Source organism: Brachyhypopomus gauderio, unplaced genomic scaffold (genome assembly GCF_052324685.1).
Source record: "Brachyhypopomus gauderio isolate BG-103 unplaced genomic scaffold, BGAUD_0.2 sc173, whole genome shotgun sequence".
NCBI classification, from domain to species: Eukaryota; Metazoa; Chordata; class Actinopteri; order Gymnotiformes; family Hypopomidae; genus Brachyhypopomus; species Brachyhypopomus gauderio.
The window spans coordinates 163,760-190,000 of NW_027506994.1; the positions used below are offsets into that span (position 1 = coordinate 163,760).

Below are 26,241 nucleotides of genomic sequence, written 5' to 3' on the forward strand. Positions count from 1 at the left end.
GATCTCTCTACCTCCTGCGGGTCAGAACCCTTGCAGCCGCGTTCTGAACTCGCTGTAGGTGCGAAATAGAGCTCTTTGGAAGAGCAGATAGAACAGTGTTACAATAATCTAGCCTTGATGTGATAAATGCATGGACAAGTTTTTCACTGTCAGCAGGAGAGAGCATATCTCGGACCTTAGCGATGTTTCGAAGATGAAAGTAAGCTGTCTTGCATGTAGTCATGATGTGTGATTTGAAGCTGAGCTCATTATCAAAGGTGACACCCAGGTTCTTAACACATTGTCTGGCTTTCAGATTCATTTGATTTAAATAAGTCTGGACATCATTCCTTTGTGAATCACTGCCAAGAACAAGAACCTCTGTCTTCTGTTTATTTAACTGCAGAAAATTGTCAGACATCCATGTCTGTATATCATCTATGCAGTCAAACAGTGAGCAAATTGATTTTAGGGCTTTAGGTTCTAGCGAAATATAAAGTTGAGTGTCATCTGCATATTGATGATAACTAATACCATGTTTATTAATGATGTGTGGTAATGGAAGCATATATAGGTTGAATAGTAACGGCCCAAGAATTGATCCTTGGGGGACGCCACAAGTTATTTTTTGATGTGTGGAGGAAGAGGTACCTAATGCTACATAGTAATCACGCCCAGTTAGGTACGATCTAAACCAGTCTAAGACTAAGCCACTAAGGCCTACCCAGCTCTGTAGTCGATCAAGAAGTATTTCATGATCAACGGTGTCAAAAGCGGCGCTTAAATCTAGCAGAAAAAGGACTGAGAGTTTGCCTGCATCCTTATTCAATCTCAAGTCATTTACTACCTTAACTAGGGCTGTTTCAGTGCTGTGGAAAGCTCTGAAACCAGATTGAAAAGTGTCATTTATTTGATTTACTTTGACATAGTCATTCAACTGGATTGACACTACTTTTTCAATGATTTTGCTAAGAAAGGAAAGGTTAGATATAGGTCGATAATTATTAAGAATTGTGGGATCAAGATTTCTGTTCTTTAATAGTGGTTTAACCATTGCAGTTTTAAAAATTTTAGGGAATTCACCCAATTGCAGAGACTGATTAACAATCGTTAGAACTTCATTTGCTAATGAGCTCAGAACCTGCTTGAAAAAGCTTGTTGGTAAAGGGTCCAGTTCACAAGTAGAGGATTTTAGTGATGAAATCACATCAAGTAGTGTTACCATGTCAACTTCTTGGAAATAAGACATAATAAAGTTAGGCTGAGTAACTGATATAAGGGTTGATGGTCTATTAGTGCTTGTTGCTATGTTCTGCCTTATACTAGTAATCTTGTCCCTAAAAAATATAGCAAACTCCTCACATTTTTCAACTGAAACAGTCTCAGGGAAGCCACAGGAGGTGGGGTTTACTAGCTGATCTATGCTTCTGAACAAGACAGCTGAGTTATTATTGGATGAATTGATTAAGGTAGAGAAATAGTTTTTCCTTGCTGATTTCACTTCACTGTTGTAATTCTGCAATGTTGTTTTATAAATATCAAAATGTACTTGCAATTTTGACTTTCGCCAACGTCTCTCAGCCTGCCTACAATCTTGCCTAAATTTTACAATAGATGGAGTGTTTCTCCAGGGCATCTTAATTTTACCAGAGATTATTTTAGTTACCTTTGGTGCCACAGCATCAATACAGTTCCTAACTCTGTGTGTGAATGTTTCAACTAGCTCATTCCCATTTTCTGAGAGGGGAGGGAGGGACTGTATCATGTCTGTGAAGGCCACGGCACTGCCAGCACTGAGATAACGCTTGGTTATTGTGCGCTTTTCACTCAGTGTTCTAGTAGATAATGACATGTTGAAAAATACACCAAAATGGTCAGAGATTGCAACATCAGTAATTTCAGTATTATTAACCTCTATACGTTTAGAAATGACCAAATCTAAAATGTGGCCATGCTTATGAGTTGGGCCTGATACATGCTGTATGAGATCAAAAGAGTTAAGCATCCTCATGAATTCTGAAGTGATTGGATTTGTGGATATATCCATGTGAATATTAAAATCCCCAGCAATTAAAACATAATCAAAATCAATTAAAATCCTTGAAAGCATTTCTTCAAAATCTTCAAGAAAATCTGCATGTAGTCTGGGAGGATGATAGATAACAATCAAAATAACTGAATAAGTACTGTTGAGTTGTACTGCCAGATATTCAAACGTAGGATGTTCCCCTAATGAGATCTGCTTACATCGGAATGCTTTATGGTAAAAACATGCAACACCACCACCTCTCTTATTTACCCTGGAGACATTCAAATAGTTAAAGTTGGGAGGTGAAGCTTCATTTAGCACTATTGCTCCATTGCTATCAAGCCAAGTCTCTGTTAGAAAAAGAAAGTCCAGACAGTAATCTTCAATTAATTTAGCTATTATAAAAGACTTGTTTGTGAGTGAGCGGACGTTTAGTAAGGAGACTTTGAAGACTTGATGTGTTTGATCAGCATCGCTTACATCACTTGTGCATTTCACTGGGATCAAATTTTGTTTGTTACAATGTTTTGTACCCTTATGTTTTCTTCTGATTACATTTTTATTTCGATTCTGAGAGCCATGCCACCGGCTATTTAAAATAACTGGAATGTAGCACTGCCTAGGAGCATGGGTTCCAGTGTGTCAGACCTGAGAATTCACTGAGTGTGCAGGAGAAGTGGGTGAGTTCCTGCAAGACAACAGACTGTAGTGTTGCAGAACCTCTTCAATCTCCTGGAGTTTACCTCTGAGACTGTGGACAGATTCTCTGACAGGAGATGGTGGGCTCCTTTGACTGACATTACTGACGTTACCGCTGGCGGTTGGGTGCAGATTCCGCATGTGAGTGATTCCATACATTAGATTATCCACAAGCATTTGAGTCCCAGCTCTGTTAGGGTGAAGCTGATCAGGTTTAAAAAGCTCAGGACGCCTCCAAAACATGTTGAAATTGTCAATGAAGTTTACCTTCCGATGTGCACAGGCTGTAGTGAGCCAGCTGTTTAGAGCCAGCAGTCTGGTAAAGTGACCACTGCCTCGACGTGCAGTTGGTATCGGTCCAGAAATGAACACTTCACACCGGGAAAACTCCAGAATGTCGAGCAGATGGTTAAAATCCTGTTTCAGTATCTCAGACTGTTGTTAGTAAACATCGCTAGAGCCGACATGTACAATCAGTCTTTCCGTAGCTGGATGGTCATGCAATATGTGTGGAATCATGGGTATCACTTCACAGACAGTAACACGAGGAAAGCAAAAGGCCTTAATACTGTTGCTCCATACATCTCTGATGACTGAGTCCCCAATTAGCAGCGTTTTGGGCTGTGGCGGTGTTCCTCGTCTTCTTTCACCGTTAATGCCTCGGCGGCTAACATGGTTAGCATCCCGATGGCCAACATGGTTACCACCCCGATGGCCAGCATGGTTACCACCCCGATGGCCAGCATGGTTACCACCCCGATGGCCAACATGGTTACCACCCCGATGGCCAACATGGTTACCACCCCGATGGCCAACATGGTTACCACTCCGATGGCCAACATGGTTAGCATCCCGATGGCTAACCCTCTTAGCATGCTTGTTAGCATGTTGCTGGCTAACACAGTTGGCAGCCTGGTGGTTGGTCCGCGAATGGCCAGAGTTATTTGCAAGCTTAGCAGCCAGACTGGAGTCGGATCTCTGATGCTGATTGGGGTGCGTTTGATGTCCTTGATGTCCTGGAGAGGGAGGCAGTATGTTGTGATGAGACTGCTCAGTTTCTGCTACTTCAGTTGAGGCAAGAGCTTCATATCTGTTATCGAGAAGAATGTTCTGTTTTGAAGATTGCTGCTTGCCGTCGCTGCTGTGCTGGTTTCTGCTACGTTCCTTCCCCCGAACAAGAGTCCAGCCCTTATCATTGTTGTTGTTAACAGGATTAGGAGTTGAGGCCAAGATGAGCTTAGGCTTTGCCCCCAGTACATCCCAGCGACAATGGAGAGAAACGTCTCTTTCTTTGCCAGTCACAGGGACGGTTTTGTCAGTGGTTTGTGTGGCAAGAATCGAGTCCAGATATTCTTCCTCCTCCCTTATAGAATGTAAGGTATGGATTCTTTCCTGAAGTTCTGCAACCCTCTGAGACAGTTTGATACACTCAGAGCAAATAGATGATGTGGAAGCATGAGCCATAATCGCAAAAGCACCGGGCACAAGGCTCAAATATCCAAGTTAAAAATCCAAAGTGCAAAAATAACACCCAATAAGTTCTGGCAGGTATTTCACAGCTGAAAACAATATCAGCTGCTGATAAAAACAGTGCACAAAAACCACTCACAAGGATGAGGCGCAAAAAACAGTTCACTCGCAGTGTCGGACTGTCGGAATGTAAAAAATGCTAAATAATCCTTTATAGATGAATGTAAAAAAGCTTACCAAGTGAAGTAACGAGTAATGGATCCTTTTAACTTGTAAAAATAACTTGAACTTGTAGATATAACTCAAATAAATGAAAGGACAAGCAGAGCTGACAGAAAAGCGTCTGTACAGGAGGAAAGCAGGAAGTCTGAAGAGACTTGTAGAAACAATGAATGAAGAGAAACGCTTGTAAAGGCACAGGCCGAATTGTCCAGTAGCCTACAGCACAAACGTTTCTCTTAGAGAGAAAAAGGGACTGAGAGAGAGAGTGAGACCCGAGCCCCCCTCCATCCATGTGCTCTGTTCCCATGGAGTACTATGGGGATGATGCTAGCCCCCCTCCATCCATGTGCTATGCTCCTACAGAGTACTGCGGGGATGACGATAGCCCCCCTCCATCCATGTGCTCTGCCCCCACGGAGTATGAGGAGGAGGACTTAAGCCCCCCTCTGTCTGAGTGCTCAGTCCCTCCAGAGTACTATGGAGAGGAACCAAGCCCTCCTCCATCCGAGTACTCAGAGGGCGCGTCCTACACTGCAAGGGAGAGGGAGAACTCAACTCCAATGGATTACTCTGGGGAGGCCGTGAGGGAAAAGAGGCGTTTAAAGGAGGGCATGCCTCTTTCCTGCCCCGAGGGCAGCCCAATGGACTGCTCCGGTGCAACACACCGGAGTAGCCAATGAGGTGGAGTTCGGGCGGCCCTGAGGAGGAGGAGATGGAAGATGGAGATGGAACCGGCACATGGGACACGGTCAGTGGAGTGACCTCTCAGGGGAAGTGGGGGTCCCCTAGGTGGAGTCCGGAGAGAGGAGACGGAACGGCGGCAGGCATACCCTGCGCCTCGTCCTCCGACGGCTTCCCAGGTGATTGGTCGCGCGCCCACCGAGAGGGCTGCCGGGGCATCTGGTGTACTCGGTAGAGGAATCACTCCATCAGTCAGTCCCACCAGGATTTCGTGGGCCTTTTTTGTGATTGTTGAGGGCTAAAATGTTTGATGTTGCGGGTGTTTTTCAAAAAAATTGCGATGGAAGTTGCGGTGTGTTTTTGCTTTTTTGTGAGTACATTGCAATAGGGAGTAAATGTTGTATGGTTTCCTCTATTTAGTAGTCCATTTTAATGATCTATTTACCTATTTATTCAGGGTTGCCAAATTTTCAAGATCGCTTGGAGTGAGATTTGAACCTGGAGGGGGTGGCAAACGTTAATTGTTGACGGGGGGGTTTAGCAAACGTAAGTTGTTACCGGGCGGCCTGTAAAATGGACACAAATTAAGTATTATATCGAGATCGATGGCAACCCTGATTTATTTATTTATGGGTATTATGCTTCTTATAAAACCCATGGTTTAAACACTTCAAGCAATCACTGAATGAATCATTTCGACTATATGTATAAATATGTAACTTAATTAAGTTTAACTGGTGCGCGCAGTTACAAAATTCGAGAGGTGCACAACCTTGCGAATCGACAGCGTGCGACGCCCTCGCGCACGGGCGGAGCCACTGCGATTACGTCATCTTCACCGCGCTGACCCTCGCCGCTTGAGTGCGCTGCAGTGACTTCACGGGCTACCGTTGCATTGTGGGGAATGTAGTGTTTGTGCTTGGAAAACACCATCGGGCAGCTGTGGCCTGTGGGCCGGTTCTAATAGTAATTAAATATCATCCAGGAGGACATAGATAATCAATTCGCGGGCCGGATCTGGCCCGCGAAAAAAAAGTTTATCCCCGCTTTCATGTAGTGTACCGATACTGCTTTTCCCGATCTTTTTGCCGTTATTTTCGTCGCTCATGCTGCTTTCAGTCTGCTTTCAGTCTGCTCCTCTTGAACGTATATACGGAAGTAAGGCGGGAGTTTGTCGACATCACATCAAGACGACATCAGTGATTGGTCAAATTTGCGGGAAAGTTGCGGTGATTGGCTGAAGTTGCAACACCGCCCTGAATTCGCGGGGTTTGCTTGAAGTTGCGTTGAAGTTGCAAATCGCAACATCGCAACTTTCTGGAGGGTCTGATCAGTGGAAGGAGGACCGCCCACTGCAGTGCCTGCATGCCAGGGAGGGTTTTCCCCCTAGGCAGTCCTCCTGATAATGAGTAATATGTTCCTGTGTCTGCCAGTGTTTGTGTCTGTCCCAATGTTTATCCCAAATCCACTTTTCCCTTTTGTGACTCTGTGTGTTACTGTTCCTGTTTGTGTTATCGTTAATGTGCCGATGTGTCTAACGTGTTAATTCACTGTAATAAAAAGTAACGTCGGACTTTGTGCGTCGTCCTTTTCCATTCACCCACCATTACAGATACTAGTTGAATAATTGACTGATTGATACTTTCTTATCTGTGTGGCAAAAAATATGAATCAAATCCCACTTCTAACCAGAACAAAATTAGTGTAGTACTGTTTGAACCAATATCATCAACAGAAGATCAAATTAAAGAATGAATAAATAAGATAAACATAAGGAGGTGTGGGTTCAAATCCCACCTTTGACAATTGTTTTTCAATCAACAAATGTTTAGTTTTAATCTAGTTTTAATAGAACTACAAACACAATAGCTCATTATATAATGAGTAAATGAGAGAAATAAAGAAACTCTTGTGACATTATAAGTGAACAAGCTTCAACACCAGTCAGAATGGCCGAGCGGTCTAAGGCGCCAGACTCAAGTTCATAAAACTTCCAAAATTTGGGATTTCTGGTCTGCCAAAGGAGGCGTGGGTTCAAATCCCACTTCTGACAAGTGTTTTTCAATCAACAAATGAATCTAGTTTTGCTGGAACTTTCAACACAAGAGCTCATTATATTGTGAGTAAATGAGAGAAAGAAAGAAACTCCTGTGACACCATAATTGAACATACTTCGACAATGTAAATTCAGGTTTATTGCTTTTCTTGAAATGTTCAGTTTTGACTGCCTAATCATTAATAAGTCTGATTTGTAACAAGCAAAAAGTCTACCAGTCAGAATGGCCAAGTGGTCTAAGGAGCCAGACTCAAGTTGATAAATCTTCCAAAAGTTGGGATTTCTGGTCTCCCAAAGGAGGCGTTGGTTCAAATCCCACTTCTGACAAGTGTTTTCAATCGACAAATGAATCTAGTTTTGATAGAACTACAAACACAATAGCTCATTATATAATGAGTAAATGAGAGAAATGAAGAAACTCTTGTGACATTATAAGTGAACAAGCTTCAACATCAGTCAGAATGGCCGAGCGGTCTAAGGCGCCAGACTCAAGTTTATAAAACTTCCAAAAGTTGGGATTTCTGGTCTCTCAAAGGTGGTGTGGGTTCAAATCCCACTTCTGACAAGTGTTTTCAATCAACAAATGAATCTAGTTTTGCTGGACCTTTCAACACAAGAGCTCATTATATAATGAGTAAATGAGAGAAAGAAAGAAACTCCTGTGACATCATAATTGAACATACTTCGACAATGTAATTTCAGGTTTATTGCTTTTCTTGAAATCTTCAGTTTTTACTGCCTAATCATTAATAAGTCTGATTTCTAACAAGCAAAAATACCACCAGTCAGAATGGCCGAGCGGTCTAAAGCGCCAGACTCAAGTTAATAAAACTTCCAAAAGTAGGGATTTCCAGTCTCCCAAAGGAGGCATAGGTTCAAATCCCACTTCTGACAAGTGTTTTTCAATCAACAAATGATTCTAGTTTTGCTGGACCTTTCAACACAAGAGCTCATTATATAATGAGTAAATGAGAGAAAGAAAGAAACTCCTGTGGCATCATAATTGAACATACTTCGACAATGTAATTTCAGGTTTATTGCTTTTCTTGAAATCTTCAGTTTTGACTGCCTAATCATTAATAAGTTTGATTTCTAACAAACAAAAATACCACCAGTCAGAATGGCCGAGCGGTCTAAGGCGCCAGACTCAAGTTGATAAAACTTCCAAAAGTTGGGATTTCTGGTCTCCCAAAGGAGGCGTGGGTTCAAATCCCACTTCTGACAAGTGTTTTCAATCGACAAATGAATCTAGTTTTGATAGAACTACAAACACAATAGCTCATTATATAATGAGTAAATGAGAGAAATGAAGAAACTCTTGTGACATTATAAGTGAACAAGCTTCAACATCAGTCAGAATGGCCGAGCGGTCTAAGGCGCCAGACTCAAGTTAATAAAACTTCCAAAAGTTGGGATTTCTGGTTTCTCAAAGGAGGCGTGGGTTCAAATCCCACTTCTGACAAGTGTTTTCAATCGACAAATGAATCTAGTTTTGCTGGACCTTTCAACACAAGAGCTCATTATATAATGAGTAAATGAGATAAAGAAAGAAACTCCTGTGACATCATAATTGAACATACTTCGACAATGTAATTTCAGGTTTATTGCTTTTCTTGAAATCTTCAGTTTTTACTGCCTAATCATTAATAAGTCTGATTTCTAACAAGCAAAAATACCACCAGTCAGAATGCCCGAGCGGTCTAAGGCGCCAGACTCAAGTTGATAAAACTTCCAAAAGTTGGGATTTCTGGTTTCTCAAAGGAGGCGTGGGTTCAAATCCCACTTCTGACAAGTGTTTTCAATCGACAAATGAATCTAGTTTTGATAGAACTACAAACACAATAGCTCATTATATAATAAGTAAATGAGAGAAATGAAGAAACTCTTGTGACATTATAAGTGAACAAGCTTCAACATCAATCAGAATGGCCGAGCGGTCTAAAGTGCCAGACTCAAGTTAATAAAACTTCCAAAAGTTGGGATTTCTGGTTTCTCAAAGGAGGCGTGGGTTCAAATCCCACTTCTGACAAGTGTTTTCAATCGACAAATGAATCTAGTTTTGATAGAACTACAAACACAATAGCTCATTATATAATAAGTAAATGAGAGAAATGAAGAAACTCTTGTGACATTATAAGTGAACAAGCTTCAACATCAGTCAGAATGGCCGAGCCGTCTAAGGCGCCAGACTCAAGTTAATAAAACTTCCAAAAGTTGGGATTTCTGGTCTCTCAAAGGAGGCGTGGGTTCAAATCCCACTTCTGACAAGTGTTTTCAATCAACAAATGAATCTAGTTTTGCTGGACCTTTCAACACAAGAGGTCATTATATAATGAGTAAATGAGAGAAAGAAAGAAACTCCTGTGACATCATAATTGAACATACTTCGACAATGTAATTTCAGGTTTATTGCTTTTCTTGAAATCTTCAGTTTTTACTGCCTAATCATTAATAAGTCTGATTTCTAACAAGCAAAAATACCACCAGTCAGAATGGCCGAGCGGTCTAAGGCGCCAGACTCAACTTGATAAAACTTCCAAGAGTTGGGTTTTCTGGTCTCCCAAAGGAGGCGTGGGTTCAAATCCCACTTCTGACAAGTGTTTTTCCATCAACAAATGAATGTAGTTTTGCTGGAACTTTCAACACAAGAGCTCATTATATAGTGAGTAAATGAGAGAAAGAAAGAAACTCCTGTGACATCATAATTGAACATACTTCAACAAAGTAATTTCAGGTTTATTGCTTTTCTTGAAATCTTCCGTTTTGACTGCCTAATCATTAATAAGTCTGATTTCTAACAAGCAAAAATACCACAAGTCAGAATGGCTGAGCGATCTAAGGCACCAGACTCAAGTTGATAAAACTTCCAAAAGTAGGGGTTTCTGGTCTCCCAAAGGAGGCGCGGGTTCAAATCCCACTTCTGACAAGTGTTTTCAATCAACAAATGAATCTAGTTTTGCTGGAACTTTCAACACAAGAGCTCATTATATAATGAGTTAATGAGAGAAAGAAAGAAACTCCTGTGACATCATAATTGAACATACTTCGACAATGTAATTTCAGGTTTATTGCTTTTTTTGAAATCTTCAGTTTTGACTGCCTAATCATTAATAAGTCTGATTTCTAACAAGCAAGAACACCACCAGTCAGAATGGCTGAGCGGTCTCAGGCGCCAGACTCAAGTTGATAAAACTTCCAAAAGTAGGGGTTTCTGGTCTCCCAAAGGAGGCGTGGGTTCAAATCCCACTTCTGACAAGTGTTTTCAATCAACAAATGAATCTAGTTTTGCTGGACCTTTCAACACAAGAGCTCATTATATAATGAGTAAATGAGAGAAAGAAAGAAACTCCTGTGACATCATAATTGAACATACTTCGACAATGTAATTTCAGGTTTATTGCTTTTCTTGAAATCTTCAGTTTTTACTGCCTAATCATTAATAAGTCTGATGTCTAACAAGCAAAAATACCACCAGTCAGAATGGCCGAGCGGTCTAAGGCGCCAGACTCAAGTTGATAAAACTTCCAAGAGTTGGGTTTTCTGGTCTCCCAAAGGAGGCGTGAGTTCAAATCCCACTTCTGACAAGTGTTTTCAATCAACAAATGAATCTAGTTTTGATAGAACTACAAACACAATAGCTCATTATATAATGAGTAAATGAGAGAAATAAAGAAACTCTTGTGACATTATAAGTGAACAAGGTTCAACTCCAGTCAGAATGGCCGAGCGGTCTAAGGCGCCAGACTCAAGTTGATGAAACTTCCAAAAGTAGGGGTTTCTGTTTTCCCAAAAGAGGCGTGGTTTCAAATCCCACTTCTGGCAAGTGTTTTTCCATCAACCAATGAATCTAGTTTTGCCTGAACATTCAACACAAGAGCTCATTATATAATGAGTAAATGAGAGAAAGAAAGAAACTCCTGTGACATCATAATTGAACATACTTCAACAAAGTAATTTCAGGTTTATTGCTTTTCTTGAAATCTTCCGTTTTGACTGCCTAATCATTAATAAGTCTGATTTCTAACAAGCAAAAATACCACAAGTCAGAATGCCCGAGCGGTCTAAGGCGCCAGACTCAAGTTGATAAAACTTCCAAAAGTTGGGATTTCTGGTTTCTCAAAGGAGGCGTGGGTTCAAATCCCACTTCTGACAAGTGTTTTCAATCGACAAATGAATCTAGTTTTGATAGAACTACAAACACAATAGCTCATTATATAATAAGTAAATGAGAGAAATGAAGAAACTCCTGTGACATCATAATTGAACAAGCTTCAACAATGTAATTTCAGGTTTATTGCTTTTCTTGAAATCTTCAGTTTTGACTGCCTAATCATTAATAAGTCTGATTTCTAACAAGCAAAAATACCACCAGTCAGAATGGCCGAGCGGTCTAAGGCGCCAGACTCAAGTTGATAAAACTTCCAAAAGTTGGGATTTCTGGTCTCCCAAAGGAGGCGTGGGTTCATATCCCACTTCTGACAAGTGTTTTCAATCAACAAATGAATCTAGTTTTGATAGAACTACAAACACAATAGCTCATTATATAATGAGTAAATGAGAGACATAAAGAAACTCTTGTGACATTATAAGTGAACAAGGTTCAACTCCAGTCAGAATGGCCGAGCGGTCTAAGGCGCCAGACTCAAGTTAATAAAACTTCCACAAGTAGGGATTTCTGGTCTCTCAAAGGAGGCGTGGGTACAAATCCCACTTCTGACAAGTGTTTTCAATCAACAAATGAATCTAGTTTTGCTGGACCTTTCAACACAAGAGCTCATTATATAATGAGTAAATGAGAGAAAGAAAGAAACTCCTGTGACATCATAATTGAACATACTTCGACAATGTAATTTCAGGTTTATTGCTTTTCTTGAAATATTCAGTTTTGACTGCCTAATCATTAATAAGTCTGATTTCTAACAAACAAAAATACCACCAGTCAGAATGGCCGAGCGGTCTAAGGCGCCAGACTCAAGTTGATAAAACTTCCAAAAGTTGGGATTTCTGGTCTCCCAAAGGAGGCGTGGGTTCAAATCCCACTTCTGACAAGTGTTTTCAATCGACAAATGAATCTAGTTTTGATAGAACTACAAACACAATAGCTCATTATATAATGAGTAAATGAGAGAAATGAAGAAACTCTTGTGACATTATAAGTGAACAAGCTTCAACATCAGTCAGAATGGCCGAGCGGTCTAAGGCGCCAGACTCAAGTTAATAAAACTTCCAAAAGTTGGGATTTCTGGTTTCTCAAAGGAGGCGTGGGTTCAAATCCCACTTCTGACAAGTGTTTTCAATCGACAAATGAATCTAGTTTTGCTGGAACTTTCAACACAAGAGCTCATTATATAATGAGTAAATGAGAGAAAGAAAGAAACTCCTGTGACATCATAATTGAACATACTTCGACAATGTAATTTCAGGTTTATTGCTTTTCTTGAAATCTTCAGTTTTTACTGCCTAATCATTAATAAGTCTGATTTCTAACAAGCAAAAATACCACCAGTCAGAATGGCCGAGGGGTCTAAGGCGCCAGACTCAAGTTGATAAAACTTCCAAAAGTTGGGATTTCTGGTCTCCCAAAGGAGGCGTGGGTTCAAATCCCACTTCTGACAAGTGTTTTCAATCAACAAATGAATCTAGTTTTGATAGAACTACAAACACAATAGCTCATTATATAATGAGTAAATGAGAGAAATAAAGAAACTCTTGTGACATTATAAGTGAACAAGTTTCAACTCCAGTCAGAATGGCCGAGCGGTCTAAGGCGCCAGACTCAAGTTGATGAAACTTCCAAAAGTAGGGGTTTCTGTTTTCCCAAAAGAGGCGTGGTTTCAAAACCCACTTCTGGCAAGTGTTTTTCCATCAACAAATGAATCTAGTTTTGCTGGAACATTCAACACAAGAGCTCATTATATAGTGAGTAAATGAGAGAAAGAAAGAAACTCCTGTGACATCATAATTGAACAAGCTTCAACAATGTAATTTCAGGTTTATTGCTTTTCTTGAAATCTTCAGTTTTGACTGCCTAATCATTAATAAGTCTGATTTCTAACAAGCAAAAATACCACCAGTCAGAATGGCCGAGCGGTCTAAGGCGCCAGACTCAAGTTGATAAAACTTCCAAAAGTTGGGATTTCTGGTCTCCCAAAGGAGGCGTGGGTTCAAATCCCACTTCTGACAAGTGTTTTCAATCAACAAATGAATCTAGTTTTGCTGGAACTTTCAACACAAGAGCTCATTATATAGTGAGTAAATGAGAGAAAGAAAGAAACTCCTGTGACATCATAATTGAACAAGCTTCAACAATGTAATTTCAGGTTTATTGCTTTTCTTGAAATCTTCAGTTTTGACTGCCTAATCATTAATAAGACTGATTTCTAACAAGCAAAAATACCACCAGTCAGAATGGCCGAGCGGTCTAAGGTGCCAGACTCAAGTTGATAAAACTTCCAAAAGTTGGGTTTTCTGGTCTCCCAAAGGAGGCGTGGGTTGTAATCCCACTTCTGACAAGTGTTTTTCCATCAACAAATGAATGTAGTTTTGCTGGAACTTTCAACACAAGAGCTCATTATATAGTGAGTAAATGAGAGAAAGAAAGAAACTCCTGTGACATCATAATTGAACAAGCTTCAACAATGTAATTTCAGGTTTATTGCTTTTCTTGAAATCTTCAGTTTTGACTGCCTAATCATTAATAAGTCTGATTTCTAACAAGCAAAAATACCACCAGTCAGAATGGCCGAGCGGTCTAAGGCGCCAGACTCAAGTTGATAAAACTTCCAAAAGTTGGGTTTTCTGGTCTCCCAAAGGAGGCGTGAGTTCAAATCCCACTTCTGACAAGTGTTTTTCAATCAACAAATGATTCTAGTTTTGCTGGAACATTCAACACAAGAGCTCATTACATAGTGAGTAAATGAGAGAAAGAAAGAAACTCCTGTGACATCATAATTGAACAAGCTTCAACAATGTAATTTCAGGTTTATTGCTTTTCTTGAAATCTTCAGTTTTGACTGCCTAATCATTAATAAGTCTGATTTCTAACAAGCAAAAATACCACCAGTCAGAATGGCCGAGCGGTCTAAGGCGCCAGACTCAAGTTGATAAAACTTCCAAAAGTTGGGATTTCTGGTCTCCCAAAGGAGGCGTGGGTTCAAATCCCACTTCTGACAAGTGTTTTCAATCAACAAATGAATCTAGTTTTGCTGGAACTTTCAACACAAGAGCTCATTATATAGTGAGTAAATGAGAGAAAGAAAGAAACTCCTGTGACATCATAATTGAACAAGCTTCAACAATGTCAATCAATCAATCAAATTTTATTTATATAGCGCTTTTTACAACAGTTGTTGTCACAAAGCAGCTTTACAAGTGCCGAGTCCTAGCCCCCAGTGAGCAAGCCAAAGGCGACAGTGGCAAGGAAAAACTCCCTAATGTAATTTCAGGTTTATTGCTTTTCTTGAAATCTTCAGTTTTGACTGCCTAATCATTAATAAGTCTGATTTCTAACAAGCAAAAATACCACCAGTCAGAATGGCAGAGCGGTCTAAGGCGCCAGACTCAAGTTGATAAAACTTCCAAAATTTGGGTTTTCTGGTCTCCCAAAGGAGGCGTGAGTTCAAATCCCACTTCTGACAAGTGTTTTTCAATCAACAAATGATTCTAGTTTTGCTGGAACATTCAACACAAGAGCTCATTACATAGTGAGTAAATGAGAGAAAGAAAGAAACTCCTGTGACATCATAATTGAACATACTTGGACAATGTAATTTCAGGTTTATTGCTTTTCTTGAAATCTTCAGTTTTGACTGCCTAATCATTAATAAGTCTGATTTCTAACTAGCAAAAGTACCAGCAGTCAGAATGGCCGAGCGGTCTAAGGCGCCAGACTCAAGTTGATAAAACTTCCAAAAGTTGGGTTTTCTGGTCTCCCAAAGGAGGCGTGGGTTCAAATCCCACTTCTGACAAGTGTTTTTCCATCAACAAATGAATGTAGTTTTGCTGGAACTTTCAACACAAGAGCTCATTATATAGTGAGTAAATGAGAGAAAGAAAGAAACTCCTGTGACATCATAATTGAACATACTTCAACAAAGTAATTTCAGGTTTATTGCTTTTCTTGAAATCTTCAGTTTTGACTGCCTAATCATTAATAAGACTGATTTCTAACAAGCAAAAATACCACCAGTCAGAATGGCCGAGCGGTCTAAGGCGCCAGACTCAAGTTGATAAAACTTCCAAAAGTTGGGTTTTCTGGTCTCCCAAAGGAGGCGTGGGTTGTAATCCCACTTCTGACAAGTATTTTTCCATCAACAAATGAATGTAGTTTTGCTGGAACTTTCAACACAAGAGCTCATTATATAGTGAGTAAATGAGAGAAAGAAAGAAACTCCTGTGACATCATAATTGAACAAGCTTCAACAATGTAATTTCAGGTTTATTGCTTTTCTTGAAATCTTCAGTTTTGACTGCCTAATCATTAATAAGTCTGATTTCTAACAAGCAAAAATACCACCAGTCAGAATGGCCGAGCGGTCTAAGACGCCAGACTCAAGTTGATAAAACTTCCAAAAGTTGGGATTTCTGGTCTCCCAAAGGAGGCGTGGGTTCAAATCCCACTTCTGACAAGTGTTTTCAATCAACAAATGAATCTAGTTTTGCTGGAACTTTCAACACAAGAGGTCATTATATAGTGAGTAAATGAGAGAAAGAAAGAAACTCCTGTGACATCATAATTGAACAAGCTTCAACAATGTAATTTCAGGTTTATTGCTTTTCTTGAAATCTTCAGTTTTGACTGCCTAATCATTAATAAGTCTGATTTCTAACAAGCAAAAATACCACCAGTCAGAATGGCCGAGTGGTCTAAGGCGCCAGACTCAAGTTGATAAAACTTCCAAAAGTTGGGTTTTCTGGTCTCCCAAAGGAGGCGTGAGTTCAAATCCCACTTCTGACAAGTGTTTTCAATCAACAAATGAATCTAGTTTTGCTGGAACTTTCAACACAAGAGCTCATTATATAGTGAGTAAATGAGAGAAAGAAAGAAACTCCTGTGACATCATAATTGAACAAGCTTCAACAATGTAATTTCAGGTTTATTGCTTTTCTTGAAATCTTCAGTTTTGACTGCCTAATCATTAATAAGTCTGATTTCTAACAAACAAAAATACCACCAGTCAGAATGGCCGAGCGGTCTAAGGTGCCAGACTCAAGTTGATAAAACTTCCAAAAGTTGGGTTTTCTGGTCTCCCAAAGGAGGCGTGAGTTCAAATCCCACTTCTGACAAGTGTTTTTCAATCAACAAATGATTCTAGTTTTGCTGGAACATTCAACACAAGAGCTCATTACATAGTGAGTAAATGAGAGAAAGAAAGAAACTCCTGTGACATCATAATTGAACAAGCTTCAACAATGTAATTTCAGGTTTATTGCTTTTCTTGAAATCTTCAGTTTTGACTGCCTAATCATTAATAAGTCTGATTTCTAACAAGCAAAAATACCACCAGTCAGAATGGCCGAGCGGTCTAAGGCGCCAGACTCAAGTTGATAAAACTTCCAAAAGTTGGGATTTCTGGTCTCCCAAAGGAGGCGTGGGTTCAAATCCCACTTCTGACAAGTGTTTTCAATCAACAAATGAATCTAGTTTTGCTGGAACTTTCAACACAAGAGCTCATTATATAGTGAGTAAATGAGAGAAAGAAAGAAACTCCTGTGACATCATAATTGAACAAGCTTCAACAATGTAATTTCAGGTTTATTGCTTTTCTTGAAATCTTCAGTTTTGACTGCCTAATCATTAATAAGTCTGATTTCTAACAAGCAAAAATACCACCAGTCAGAATGGCAGAGCGGTCTAAGGCGCCAGACTCAAGTTGATAAAACTTCCAAAAGTTGGGTTTTCTGGTCTCCCAAAGGAGGCGTGAGTTCAAATCCCACTTCTGACAAGTGTTTTTCAATCAACAAATGATTCTAGTTTTGCTGGAACATTCAACACAAGAGCTCATTACATAGTGAGTAAATGAGAGAAAGAAAGAAACTCCTGTGACATCATAATTGAACATACTTGGACAATGTAATTTCAGGTTTATTGCTTTTCTTGAAATCTTCAGTTTTGACTGCCTAATCATTAATAAGTCTGATTTCTAACTAGCAAAAGTACCAGCAGTCAGAATGGCCGAGCGGTCTAAGGCGCCAGACTCAAGTTGATAAAACTTCCAAAAGTTGGGTTTTCTGGTCTCCCAAAGGAGGCGTGGGTTCAAATCCCACTTCTGACAAGTGTTTTTCCATCAACAAATGAATGTAGTTTTGCTGGAACTTTCAACACAAGAGCTCATTATATAGTGAGTAAATGAGAGAAAGAAAGAAACTCCTGTGACATCATAATTGAACATACTTCAACAAAGTAATTTCAGGTTTATTGCTTTTCTTGAAATCTTCAGTTTTGACTGCCTAATCATTAATAAGACTGATTTCTAACAAGCAAAAATACCACCAGTCAGAATGGCCGAGCGGTCTAAGGCGCCAGACTCAAGTTGATAAAACTTCCAAAAGTTGGGTTTTCTGGTCTCCCAAAGGAGGCGTGGGTTCTAATCCCACTTCTGACAAGTATTTTTCCATCAACAAATGAATGTAGTTTTGCTGGAACTTTCAACACAAGAGCTCATTATATAGTGAGTAAATGAGAGAAAGAAAGAAACTCCTGTGACATCATAATTGAACAAGCTTCAACAATGTAATTTCAGGTTTATTGCTTTTCTTGAAATCTTCAGTTTTGACTGCCTAATCATTAATAAGTCTGATTTCTAACAAGCAAAAATACCACCAGTCAGAATGGCCGAGGGGTCTAAGGCGCCAGACTCAAGTTGATAAAACTTCCAAAAGTTGGGATTTCTGGTCTCCCAAAGGAGGCGTGGGTTCAAATCCCACTTCTGACAAGTGTTTTCAATCAACAAATGAATCTAGTTTTGATAGAACTACAAACACAATAGCTCATTATATAATGAGTAAATGAGAGAAATAAAGAAACTCTTGTGACATTATAAGTGAACAAGGTTCAACTCCAGTCAGAATGGCCGAGCGGTCTAAGGCGCCAGACTCAAGTTGATGAAACTTCCAAAAGTAGGGGTTTCTGTTTTCCCAAAAGAGGCGTGGTTTCAAATCCCACTTCTGGCAAGTGTTTTTCCATCAACAAATGAATCTAGTTTTGCTGGAACATTCAACACAAGAGCTCATTATATAATGAGTAAATGAGAGAAAGAAAGAAACTCCTGTGACATCATAATTGAACATACTTGGACAATGTAATTTCAGGTTTATTGCTTTTCTTGAAATCTTCAGTTTTGACTGCCTAATCATTATAAGTCTGATTTCTAACAAGCAAAAACACGACCAGTCAGAATGGCCGAGGGGTCTAAGGCGCCAGACTCAAGTTGATAAAACTTCCAAAAGTTGGGATTTCTGGTCTCCCAAAGGAGGCGTGGGTTCTAATCCCACTTCTGACAAGTGTTTTTCAATCAACAAATGATTCTAGTTTTGCTGGAACATTCAACACAAGAGCTCATTACATAGTGAGTAAATGAGAGAAAGAAAGAAACTCCTGTGACATCATAATTGAACAAGCTTCAACAATGTAATTTCAGGTTTATTGCTTTTCTTGAAATCTTCAGTTTTGACTGCCTAATCATTAATAAGTCTGATTTCTAACTAGCAAAAGTACCAGCAGTCAGAATGGCGGAGCGGTCTAAGGCGCCAGACTCAAGTTGATAAAACTTCCAAAAGTTGGGTTTTCTGGTCTCCCAAAGGAGGCGTGGGTTCAAATCCCACTTCTGACAAGTGTTTTTCCATCAACAAATGAATGTAGTTTTGCTGGAACTTTCAACACAAGAGCTCATTATATAGTGAGTAAATGAGAGAAAGAAAGAAACTCCTGTGACATCATAATTGAACATACTTCAACAAAGTAATTTCAGGTTTATTGCTTTTCTTGAAATCTTCAGTTTTGACTGCCTAATCATTAATAAGACTGATTTCTAACAAGCAAAAATACCACCAGTCAGAATGGCCGAGCGGTCTAAGGCGCCAGACTCAAGTTGATAAAACTTCCAAAAGTTGGGTTTTCTGGTCTCCCAAAGGAGGCGTGGGTTCTAATCCCACTTCTGACAAGTATTTTTCCATCAACAAATGAATGTAGTTTTGCTGGAACTTTCAACACAAGAGCTCATTATATAGTGAGTAAATGAGAGAAAGAAAGAAACTCCTGTGACATCATAATTGAACAAGCTTCAACAATGTAATTTCAGGTTTATTGCTTTTCTTGAAATCTTCAGTTTTGACTGCCTAATCATTAATAAGTCTGATTTCTAACAAGCAAAAATACCACCAGTCAGAATGGCCGAGGGGTCTAAGGCGCCAGACTCAAGTTGATAAAACTTCCAAAAGTTGGGATTTCTGGTCTCCCAAAGGAGGCGTGGGTTCAAATCCCACTTCTGACAAGTGTTTTCAATCAACAAATGAATCTAGTTTTGATAGAACTACAAACACAATAGCTCATTATATAATGAGTAAATGAGAGAAATAAAGAAACTCTTGTGACATTATAAGTGAACAAGGTTCAACTCCAGTCAGAATGGCCGAGCGGTCTAAGGCGCCAGACTCAAGTTGATGAAACTTCCAAAAGTAGGGGTTTCTGTTTTCCCAAAAGAGGCGTGGTTTCAAATCCCACTTCTGGCAAGTGTTTTTCCATCAACAAATGAATCTAGTTTTGCTGGAACATTCAACACAAGAGCTCATTATATAATGAGTAAATGAGAGAAAGAAAGAAACTCCTGTGACATCATAATTGAACATACTTGGACAATGTAATTTCAGGTTTATTGCTTTTCTTGAAATCTTCAGTTTTGACTGCCTAATCATTATAAGTCTGATTTCTAACAAGCAAAAACACGACCAGTCAGAATGGCCGAGGGGTCTAAGGCGCCAGACTCAAGTTGATAAAACTTCCAAAAGTTGGGATTTCTGGTCTCCCAAAGGAGGCGTGGGTTCAAATCCCACTTCTGACAAGTGTTTTTCAATCAACAAATGATTCTAGTTTTGCTGGAACATTCAACACAAGAGCTCATTACATAGTGAGTAAATGAGAGAAAGAAAGAAACTCCTGTGACATCATAATTGAACAAGCTTCAACAATGTAATTTCAGGTTTATTGCTTTTCTTGAAATCTTCAGTTTTGACTGCCTAATCATTAATAAGTCTGATTTCTAACAAGCAAAAATACCACCAGTCAGAATGGCCGAGCGGTCTAAGGCGCCAGACTCAAGTTGATAAAACTTCCAAAAGTTGGGATTTCTGGTCTCCCAAAGGAGGCGTGGGTTCAAATCCCACTTCTGACAAGTGTTTTCAATCAACAAATGAATCTAGTTTTGCTGGAACTTTCAACACAAGAGCTCATTATATAGTGAGTAAATGAGAGAAAGAAAGAAACTCCTGTGACATCATAATTGAACAAGCTTCAACAATGTAATTTCAGGTTTATTGCTTTTCTTGAAATCTTCAGTTTTGACTGCCTAATCATTAATAAGTCTGATTTCTAACAAGCAAAAATACCACCAGTCAGAATGGCAGAGCGGTCTAAGGCGCCAGACTCAAGTTGATAAAACTTCCAAAAGTTGGGTTTTCTGGTCTCCCAAAGGAGGCGTGAGTTCAAATCCCACTTCTGACAAGTGTTTTTCAATCAACAAATGATTCTAGTTTTGCTGGAACATTCAACACAAGAGCTCATTACATAGTGAGTAAATGAGAGAAAGAAAGAAACTCCTGTGACATCATAATTGAACATACTTGGACAATGTAATTTCAGGTTTATTGCTTTTCTTGAAATCTTCAGTTTTGACTGCCTAATCATTAATAAGTCTGATTTCTAACTAGCAAAAGTACCAGCAGTCAGAATGGCCGAGCGGTCTAAGGCGCCAGACTCAAGTTGATAAAACTTCCAAAAGTTGGGTTTTCTGGTCTCCCAAAGGAGGCGTGGGTTCAAATCCCACTTCTGACAAGTGTTTTTCCATCAACAAATGAATGTAGTTTTGCTGGAACTTTCAACACAAGAGCTCATTATATAGTGAGTAAATGAGAGAAAGAAAGAAACTCCTGTGACATCATAATTGAACATACTTCAACAAAGTAATTTCAGGTTTATTGCTTTTCTTGAAATCTTCAGTTTTGACTGCCTAATCATTAATAAGACTGATTTCTAACAAGCAAAAATACCACCAGTCAGAATGGCCGAGCGGTCTAAGGCGCCAGACTCAAGTTGATAAAACTTCCAAAAGTTGGGTTTTCTGGTCTCCCAAAGGAGGCGTGGGTTCTAATCCCACTTCTGACAAGTATTTTTCCATCAACAAATGAATGTAGTTTTGCTGGAACTTTCAACACAAGAGCTCATTATATAGTGAGTAAATGAGAGAAAGAAAGAAACTCCTGTGACATCATAATTGAACAAGCTTCAACAATGTAATTTCAGGTTTATTGCTTTTCTTGAAATCTTCAGTTTTGACTGCCTAATCATTAATAAGTCTGATTTCTAACAAGCAAAAATACCACCAGTCAGAATGGCCGAGGGGTCTAAGGCGCCAGACTCAAGTTGATAAAACTTCCAAAAGTTGGGATTTCTGGTCTCCCAAAGGAGGCGTGGGTTCAAATCCCACTTCTGACAAGTGTTTTCAATCAACAAATGAATCTAGTTTTGATAGAACTACAAACACAATAGCTCATTATATAATGAGTAAATGAGAGAAATAAAGAAACTCTTGTGACATTATAAGTGAACAAGGTTCAACTCCAGTCAGAATGGCCGAGCGGTCTAAGGCGCCAGACTCAAGTTGATGAAACTTCCAAAAGTAGGGGTTTCTGTTTTCCCAAAAGAGGCGTGGTTTCAAATCCCACTTCTGGCAAGTGTTTTTCCATCAACAAATGAATCTAGTTTTGCTGGAACATTCAACACAAGAGCTCATTATATAATGAGTAAATGAGAGAAAGAAAGAAACTCCTGTGACATCATAATTGAACATACTTGGACAATGTAATTTCAGGTTTATTGCTTTTCTTGAAATCTTCAGTTTTGACTGCCTAATCATTATAAGTCTGATTTCTAACAAGCAAAAACACGACCAGTCAGAATGGCCGAGGGGTCTAAGGCGCCAGACTCAAGTTGATAAAACTTCCAAAAGTTGGGATTTCTGGTCTCCCAAAGGAGGCGTGGGTTCAAATCCCACTTCTGACAAGTGTTTTTCAATCAACAAATGATTCTAGTTTTGCTGGAACATTCAACACAAGAGCTCATTACATAGTGAGTAAATGAGAGAAAGAAAGAAACTCCTGTGACATCATAATTGAACAAGCTTCAACAATGTAATTTCAGGTTTATTGCTTTTCTTGAAATCTTCAGTTTTGACTGCCTAATCATTAATAAGTCTGATTTCTAACTAGCAAAAGTACCAGCAGTCAGAATGGCGGAGCGGTCTAAGGCGCCAGACTCAAGTTGATAAAACTTCCAAAAGTTGGGTTTTCTGGTCTCCCAAAGGAGGCGTGGGTTCAAATCCCACTTCTGACAAGTGTTTTTCCATCAACAAATGAATGTAGTTTTGCTGGAACTTTCAACACAAGAGCTCATTATATAGTGAGTAAATGAGAGAAAGAAAGAAACTCCTGTGACATCATAATTGAACATACTTCAACAAAGTAATTTCAGGTTTATTGCTTTTCTTGAAATCTTCAGTTTTGACTGCCTAATCATTAATAAGACTGATTTCTAACAAGCAAAAATACCACCAGTCAGAATGGCCGAGCGGTCTAAGGCGCCAGACTCAAGTTGATAAAACTTCCAAAAGTTGGGTTTTCTGGTCTCCCAAAGGAGGCGTGGGTTCTAATCCCACTTCTGACAAGTATTTTTCCATCAACAAATGAATGTAGTTTTGCTGGAACTTTCAACACAAGAGCTCATTATATAGTGAGTAAATGAGAGAAAGAAAGAAACTCCTGTGACATCATAATTGAACAAGCTTCAACAATGTAATTTCAGGTTTATTGCTTTTCTTGAAATCTTCAGTTTTGACTGCCTAATCATTAATAAGTCTGATTTCTAACAAGCAAAAATACCACCAGTCAGAATGGCCGAGGGGTCTAAGGCGCCAGACTCAAGTTGATAAAACTTCCAAAAGTTGGGATTTCTGGTCTCCCAAAGGAGGCGTGGGTTCAAATCCCACTTCTGACAAGTGTTTTCAATCAACAAATGAATCTAGTTTTGATAGAACTACAAACACAATAGCTCATTATATAATGAGTAAATGAGAGAAATAAAGAAACTCTTGTGACATTATAAGTGAACAAGGTTCAACTCCAGTCAGAATGGCCGAGCGGTCTAAGGCGCCAGACTCAAGTTGATGAAACTTCCAAAAGTAGGGGTTTCTGTTTTCCCAAAAGAGGCGTGGTTTCAAATCCCACTTCTGGCAAGTGTTTTTCCATCAACAAATGAATCTAGTTTTGCTGGAACATTCAACACAAGAGCTCATTATATAATGAGTAAATGAGAGAAAGAAAGAAACTCCTGTGACATCATAATTGAACATACTTGGACAATGTAATTTCAGGTTTATTGCTTTTCTTGAAATCTTCAGTTTTGACTGCCTAATCATTATAAGTCTGATTTCTAACAAGCAAAAACACGACCAGTCAGAATGGCCGAGGGGTCTAAGGCGCCAGACTCAAGTTGATAAAACTTCCAAAAGTTGGGATTTCTGGTCTCCCAAAGGAGGCGTGGGTTCAAATCCCACTTCTGACAAGTGTTTTTCAATCAACAAATGATTCTAGTTTTGCTGGAACATTCAACACAAGAGCTCATTACATAGTGAGTAAATGAGAGAAAGAAAGAAACTCCTGTGACATCATAATTGAACAAGCTTCAACAATGTAATTTCAGGTTTATTGCTTTTCTTGAAATCTTCAGTTTTGACTGCCTAATCATTAATAAGTCTGATTTCTAACAAGCAAAAATACCACCAGTCAGAATGGCCGAGCGGTCTAAGACGCCAGACTCAAGTTGATAAAACTTCCAAAAGTTGGGATTTCTGGTCTCCCAAAGGAGGCGTGGGTTCAAATCCCACTTCTGACAAGTGTTTTCAATCAACAAATGAATCTAGTTTTGCTGGAACTTTCAACACAAGAGCTCATTATATAGTGAGTAAATGAGAGAAAGAAAGAAACTCCTGTGACATCATAATTGAACAAGCTTCAACAATGTAATTTCAGGTTTATTGCTTTTCTTGAAATCTTCAGTTTTGACTGCCTAATCATTAATAAGACTGATTTCTAACAAGCAAAAATACCACCAGTCAGAATGGCCGAGCGGTCTAAGGCGCCAGACTCAAGTTGATAAAACTTCCAAAAGTTGGGTTTTCTGGTCTCCCAAAGGAGGCGTGGGTTCTAATCCCACTTCTGACAAGTGTTTTTCCATCAACAAATGAATGTAGTTTTGCTGGAACTTTCAACACAAGAGCTCATTATATAGTGAGTAAATGAGAGAAAGAAAGAAACTCCTGTGACATCATAATTGAACAAGCTTCAACAATGTAATTTCAGGTTTATTGCTTTTCTTGAAATCTTCAGTTTTGACTGCCTAATCATTAATAAGTCTGATTTCTAACAAGCAAAAATACCACCAGTCAGAATGGCCGAGCGGTCTAAGGCGCCAGACTCAAGTTGATAAAACTTCCAAAAGTTGGGATTTCTGGTCTCCCAAAGGAGGCGTGGGTTCAAATCCCACTTCTGACAAGTGTTTTCAATCAACAAATGAATCTAGTTTTGCTGGAACTTTCAACACAAGAGCTCATTATATAGTGAGTAAATGAGAGAAAGAAAGAAACTCCTGTGACATCATAATTGAACAAGCTTCAACAATGTAATTTCAGGTTTATTGCTTTTCTTGAAATCTTCAGTTTTGACTGCCTAATCATTAATAAGTCTGATTTCTAACAAGCAAAAATACCACCAGTCAGAATGGCCGAGCGGTCTAAGGCGCCAGACTCAAGTTGATAAAACTTCCAAAAGTTGGGTTTTCTGGTCTCCCAAAGGAGGCGTGAGTTCAAATCCCACTTCTGACAAGTGTTTTTCAATCAACAAATGATTCTAGTTTTGCTGGAACATTCAACACAAGAGCTCATTACATAGTGAGTAAATGAGAGAAAGAAAGAAACTCCTGTGACATCATAATTGAACAAGCTTCAACAATGTAATTTCAGGTTTATTGCTTTTCTTGAAATCTTCAGTTTTGACTGCCTAATCATTAATAAGTCTGATTTCTAACAAGCAAAAATACCACCAGTCAGAATGGCCGAGGGGTCTAAGGCGCCAGACTCAAGTTGATAAAACTTCCAAAAGTTGGGATTTCTGGTCTCCCAAAGGAGGCGTGGGTTCAAATCCCACTTCTGACAAGTGTTTTCAATCAACAAATGAATCTAGTTTTGATAGAACTACAAACACAATAGCTCATTATATAATGAGTAAATGAGAGAAATAAAGAAACTCTTGTGACATTATAAGTGAACAAGGTTCAACTCCAGTCAGAATGGCCGAGCGGTCTAAGGCGCCAGACTCAAGTTGATGAAACTTCCAAAAGTAGGGGTTTCTGTTTTCCCAAAAGAGGCGTGGTTTCAAATCCCACTTCTGGCAAGTGTTTTTCCATCAACAAATGAATCTAGTTTTGCTGGAACATTCAACACAAGAGCTCATTATATAATGAGTAAATGAGAGAAAGAAAGAAACTCCTGTGACATCATAATTGAACATACTTGGACAATGTAATTTCAGGTTTATTGCTTTTCTTGAAATCTTCAGTTTTGACTGCCTAATCATTATAAGTCTGATTTCTAACAAGCAAAAACACGACCAGTCAGAATGGCCGAGGGGTCTAAGGCGCCAGACTCAAGTTGATAAAACTTCCAAAAGTTGGGATTTCTGGTCTCCCAAAGGAGGCGTGGGTTCAAATCCCACTTCTGACAAGTGTTTTTCAATCAACAAATGATTCTAGTTTTGCTGGAACATTCAACACAAGAGCTCA

At 39.3% G+C, this 26,241-nt stretch overlaps 32 non-coding genes across 32 annotated transcripts; all 32 read left to right on the forward strand.

Annotated features, from left to right (window-relative positions):
* The first annotated feature begins 7,023 nt into the window (after nt 1–7,023).
* trnal-caa (transfer RNA leucine (anticodon CAA)) lies at nt 7,024–7,133 on the forward strand. The gene is made up of 2 exons: nt 7,024–7,061; nt 7,088–7,133. It is a non-coding gene; the product is annotated as a tRNA-Leu (tRNA).
* A 1,117-nt stretch (nt 7,134–8,250) lies between these two features.
* Nucleotides 8,251–8,360, forward strand: trnal-caa (transfer RNA leucine (anticodon CAA)). The gene is made up of 2 exons: nt 8,251–8,288; nt 8,315–8,360. It is a non-coding gene; the product is annotated as a tRNA-Leu (tRNA).
* A 128-nt stretch (nt 8,361–8,488) lies between these two features.
* trnal-caa (transfer RNA leucine (anticodon CAA)) lies at nt 8,489–8,598 on the forward strand. Its single transcript has 2 exons — nt 8,489–8,526; nt 8,553–8,598. It is a non-coding gene; the product is annotated as a tRNA-Leu (tRNA).
* A 1,024-nt stretch (nt 8,599–9,622) lies between these two features.
* On the forward strand, nt 9,623–9,732 carry trnal-caa (transfer RNA leucine (anticodon CAA)). The gene is made up of 2 exons: nt 9,623–9,660; nt 9,687–9,732. It is a non-coding gene; the product is annotated as a tRNA-Leu (tRNA).
* A 2,342-nt stretch (nt 9,733–12,074) lies between these two features.
* trnal-caa (transfer RNA leucine (anticodon CAA)) lies at nt 12,075–12,184 on the forward strand. Its single transcript has 2 exons — nt 12,075–12,112; nt 12,139–12,184. It is a non-coding gene; the product is annotated as a tRNA-Leu (tRNA).
* Nucleotides 12,185–12,312: 128 nt separating this feature from the next.
* trnal-caa (transfer RNA leucine (anticodon CAA)) lies at nt 12,313–12,422 on the forward strand. The gene is made up of 2 exons: nt 12,313–12,350; nt 12,377–12,422. It is a non-coding gene; the product is annotated as a tRNA-Leu (tRNA).
* Nucleotides 12,423–12,641: 219 nt separating this feature from the next.
* On the forward strand, nt 12,642–12,751 carry trnal-caa (transfer RNA leucine (anticodon CAA)). The gene is made up of 2 exons: nt 12,642–12,679; nt 12,706–12,751. It is a non-coding gene; the product is annotated as a tRNA-Leu (tRNA).
* Nucleotides 12,752–13,209: 458 nt separating this feature from the next.
* On the forward strand, nt 13,210–13,319 carry trnal-caa (transfer RNA leucine (anticodon CAA)). Its single transcript has 2 exons — nt 13,210–13,247; nt 13,274–13,319. It is a non-coding gene; the product is annotated as a tRNA-Leu (tRNA).
* Nucleotides 13,320–14,198: 879 nt separating this feature from the next.
* On the forward strand, nt 14,199–14,308 carry trnal-caa (transfer RNA leucine (anticodon CAA)). The gene is made up of 2 exons: nt 14,199–14,236; nt 14,263–14,308. It is a non-coding gene; the product is annotated as a tRNA-Leu (tRNA).
* A 685-nt stretch (nt 14,309–14,993) lies between these two features.
* Nucleotides 14,994–15,103, forward strand: trnal-caa (transfer RNA leucine (anticodon CAA)). Its single transcript has 2 exons — nt 14,994–15,031; nt 15,058–15,103. It is a non-coding gene; the product is annotated as a tRNA-Leu (tRNA).
* Nucleotides 15,104–15,653: 550 nt separating this feature from the next.
* Nucleotides 15,654–15,763, forward strand: trnal-caa (transfer RNA leucine (anticodon CAA)). Its single transcript has 2 exons — nt 15,654–15,691; nt 15,718–15,763. It is a non-coding gene; the product is annotated as a tRNA-Leu (tRNA).
* A 219-nt stretch (nt 15,764–15,982) lies between these two features.
* trnal-caa (transfer RNA leucine (anticodon CAA)) lies at nt 15,983–16,092 on the forward strand. Its single transcript has 2 exons — nt 15,983–16,020; nt 16,047–16,092. It is a non-coding gene; the product is annotated as a tRNA-Leu (tRNA).
* Nucleotides 16,093–16,641: 549 nt separating this feature from the next.
* trnal-caa (transfer RNA leucine (anticodon CAA)) lies at nt 16,642–16,751 on the forward strand. The gene is made up of 2 exons: nt 16,642–16,679; nt 16,706–16,751. It is a non-coding gene; the product is annotated as a tRNA-Leu (tRNA).
* A 549-nt stretch (nt 16,752–17,300) lies between these two features.
* On the forward strand, nt 17,301–17,410 carry trnal-caa (transfer RNA leucine (anticodon CAA)). The gene is made up of 2 exons: nt 17,301–17,338; nt 17,365–17,410. It is a non-coding gene; the product is annotated as a tRNA-Leu (tRNA).
* A 220-nt stretch (nt 17,411–17,630) lies between these two features.
* Nucleotides 17,631–17,740, forward strand: trnal-caa (transfer RNA leucine (anticodon CAA)). Its single transcript has 2 exons — nt 17,631–17,668; nt 17,695–17,740. It is a non-coding gene; the product is annotated as a tRNA-Leu (tRNA).
* Nucleotides 17,741–17,960: 220 nt separating this feature from the next.
* Nucleotides 17,961–18,070, forward strand: trnal-caa (transfer RNA leucine (anticodon CAA)). Its single transcript has 2 exons — nt 17,961–17,998; nt 18,025–18,070. It is a non-coding gene; the product is annotated as a tRNA-Leu (tRNA).
* A 1,117-nt stretch (nt 18,071–19,187) lies between these two features.
* trnal-caa (transfer RNA leucine (anticodon CAA)) lies at nt 19,188–19,297 on the forward strand. Its single transcript has 2 exons — nt 19,188–19,225; nt 19,252–19,297. It is a non-coding gene; the product is annotated as a tRNA-Leu (tRNA).
* Nucleotides 19,298–19,517: 220 nt separating this feature from the next.
* trnal-caa (transfer RNA leucine (anticodon CAA)) lies at nt 19,518–19,627 on the forward strand. The gene is made up of 2 exons: nt 19,518–19,555; nt 19,582–19,627. It is a non-coding gene; the product is annotated as a tRNA-Leu (tRNA).
* A 457-nt stretch (nt 19,628–20,084) lies between these two features.
* trnal-caa (transfer RNA leucine (anticodon CAA)) lies at nt 20,085–20,194 on the forward strand. Its single transcript has 2 exons — nt 20,085–20,122; nt 20,149–20,194. It is a non-coding gene; the product is annotated as a tRNA-Leu (tRNA).
* A 220-nt stretch (nt 20,195–20,414) lies between these two features.
* Nucleotides 20,415–20,524, forward strand: trnal-caa (transfer RNA leucine (anticodon CAA)). Its single transcript has 2 exons — nt 20,415–20,452; nt 20,479–20,524. It is a non-coding gene; the product is annotated as a tRNA-Leu (tRNA).
* Nucleotides 20,525–21,073: 549 nt separating this feature from the next.
* On the forward strand, nt 21,074–21,183 carry trnal-caa (transfer RNA leucine (anticodon CAA)). The gene is made up of 2 exons: nt 21,074–21,111; nt 21,138–21,183. It is a non-coding gene; the product is annotated as a tRNA-Leu (tRNA).
* Nucleotides 21,184–21,403: 220 nt separating this feature from the next.
* On the forward strand, nt 21,404–21,513 carry trnal-caa (transfer RNA leucine (anticodon CAA)). The gene is made up of 2 exons: nt 21,404–21,441; nt 21,468–21,513. It is a non-coding gene; the product is annotated as a tRNA-Leu (tRNA).
* A 220-nt stretch (nt 21,514–21,733) lies between these two features.
* trnal-caa (transfer RNA leucine (anticodon CAA)) lies at nt 21,734–21,843 on the forward strand. Its single transcript has 2 exons — nt 21,734–21,771; nt 21,798–21,843. It is a non-coding gene; the product is annotated as a tRNA-Leu (tRNA).
* Nucleotides 21,844–22,300: 457 nt separating this feature from the next.
* Nucleotides 22,301–22,410, forward strand: trnal-caa (transfer RNA leucine (anticodon CAA)). Its single transcript has 2 exons — nt 22,301–22,338; nt 22,365–22,410. It is a non-coding gene; the product is annotated as a tRNA-Leu (tRNA).
* Nucleotides 22,411–22,960: 550 nt separating this feature from the next.
* trnal-caa (transfer RNA leucine (anticodon CAA)) lies at nt 22,961–23,070 on the forward strand. The gene is made up of 2 exons: nt 22,961–22,998; nt 23,025–23,070. It is a non-coding gene; the product is annotated as a tRNA-Leu (tRNA).
* Nucleotides 23,071–23,290: 220 nt separating this feature from the next.
* trnal-caa (transfer RNA leucine (anticodon CAA)) lies at nt 23,291–23,400 on the forward strand. Its single transcript has 2 exons — nt 23,291–23,328; nt 23,355–23,400. It is a non-coding gene; the product is annotated as a tRNA-Leu (tRNA).
* A 457-nt stretch (nt 23,401–23,857) lies between these two features.
* On the forward strand, nt 23,858–23,967 carry trnal-caa (transfer RNA leucine (anticodon CAA)). Its single transcript has 2 exons — nt 23,858–23,895; nt 23,922–23,967. It is a non-coding gene; the product is annotated as a tRNA-Leu (tRNA).
* Nucleotides 23,968–24,187: 220 nt separating this feature from the next.
* Nucleotides 24,188–24,297, forward strand: trnal-caa (transfer RNA leucine (anticodon CAA)). The gene is made up of 2 exons: nt 24,188–24,225; nt 24,252–24,297. It is a non-coding gene; the product is annotated as a tRNA-Leu (tRNA).
* Nucleotides 24,298–24,516: 219 nt separating this feature from the next.
* On the forward strand, nt 24,517–24,626 carry trnal-caa (transfer RNA leucine (anticodon CAA)). The gene is made up of 2 exons: nt 24,517–24,554; nt 24,581–24,626. It is a non-coding gene; the product is annotated as a tRNA-Leu (tRNA).
* Nucleotides 24,627–24,846: 220 nt separating this feature from the next.
* On the forward strand, nt 24,847–24,956 carry trnal-caa (transfer RNA leucine (anticodon CAA)). Its single transcript has 2 exons — nt 24,847–24,884; nt 24,911–24,956. It is a non-coding gene; the product is annotated as a tRNA-Leu (tRNA).
* A 549-nt stretch (nt 24,957–25,505) lies between these two features.
* trnal-caa (transfer RNA leucine (anticodon CAA)) lies at nt 25,506–25,615 on the forward strand. The gene is made up of 2 exons: nt 25,506–25,543; nt 25,570–25,615. It is a non-coding gene; the product is annotated as a tRNA-Leu (tRNA).
* Nucleotides 25,616–26,072: 457 nt separating this feature from the next.
* Nucleotides 26,073–26,182, forward strand: trnal-caa (transfer RNA leucine (anticodon CAA)). Its single transcript has 2 exons — nt 26,073–26,110; nt 26,137–26,182. It is a non-coding gene; the product is annotated as a tRNA-Leu (tRNA).
* Nucleotides 26,183–26,241: the final 59 nt, after the last annotated feature.